The sequence below is a fragment of the Notothenia coriiceps genome, unplaced genomic scaffold (assembly GCF_000735185.1).
Source record: "Notothenia coriiceps isolate Sejong01 unplaced genomic scaffold, NC01 NC01_scaffold00021734, whole genome shotgun sequence".
NCBI classification, from domain to species: domain Eukaryota; kingdom Metazoa; phylum Chordata; class Actinopteri; order Perciformes; family Nototheniidae; genus Notothenia; species Notothenia coriiceps.
Window position 1 is genome coordinate 248056 of NW_011354435.1, and position 1336 is coordinate 249391.

Here is a 1336-nt window from a genome sequence, read left to right on the forward strand (position 1 = left end):
AAAGGCAAAAATATCATTAAATCCTAGTCTTCAGTCCAAATGCCAGTAATGTCCTGTTCCAGTTATCACCAAAAAAGTAGGACATTGGGAAATGCCACTGTTAGGAGGCTGATTACGTCTGTACTGTGACTCACTGTGTCCTGATGTTTGTATCCAGACCTCTGATCTGACAAACACATTACAATGTGAGCTTATTAGCAGCAGCATGTGACCTAGCCTCCATGAGGAAAAGAAAAAAGAGACAGGGGGGCAAAAAAAAAAGAGGCCACTTGTGTGTCATTAATGGGGACAGAGTATGGAGCCCACAGCCACCTGTGAGCAGGCGAGGAGGAGCAGCTGTTGCTCATCATACAGGAGAGCTTGTTCCTTCCTGAGCTGACTGACTGGCACGTGTCCCGGGGCTCTTATGTGAGTCTGTGGTGGGCGGAGATGCTAGAGGGAAGAGGAAAACAACAGCAAGGCTTGCTAAAAATGTACTCTCGCTCCTTTAAGGTCGTACTTGGACATTCAAAAGGAAGTTGTCAGGAGGAGACATAATAAGTGTGTTGGAGATAATAATAAACACAAGAAAACCTTCTGGTGAGCATGTGTCCGGACATGTGAAAGCTCCTCACATGTGCATCAAATAATGGGCATGCTGTAAATATTTAAATTTTAGATGTGCTATTAAAGCTTCTCAGGATCTAAACTGCTGAAAAAGAGACATTATAGACTTGGATCAAATGTTGTCTTCAACTCAGAGCTGCAATTCATCATCATTAAAGAATCTGCAAATTATTTTTAGCTAAATAAAATCTAAAAATTATACAATTCCCATTGCAATTTACTTAAAGTTGAAGATATTTTGCCAGACTGACTTATGTCAGTAAGTCTTAAAACGTTTTTTTCCCCAGAAGAACCACCATAAACCCAGAAATATGCAGTTAATAAGCAAGACAAGAAAAAACAGTTACCCGTAAATAGAGAAGCAAGAACTATTAAATATCCTTCAATAATGACTTCTATGCTTAAAGGTGGGGTAGGTCATTTACTTCAGAAACACTTTTTGTTATATTCCATGGAATGCTCTTAACATCCCGATAGCAATGAATATATGAAATGCTTTGACAATAAATACATAAAAACATTTCATCTGTGGAAGCCGTGGCGCTGTAAAAAGCCCGGCTAGCCGGCCCGGCTAAAATAACTGGATGGCCTACCTGCCTGTCAGCCACAAACTTATCTCGTGCCCTCATAGAGTGGCGAAGACCCTCCCCTTCCGGTGGACCTCCATGGGACCTTATTTCGGAAAAATTATGTATTGAAGTACATTGACAATCCCCTTCCCTGACTTTGA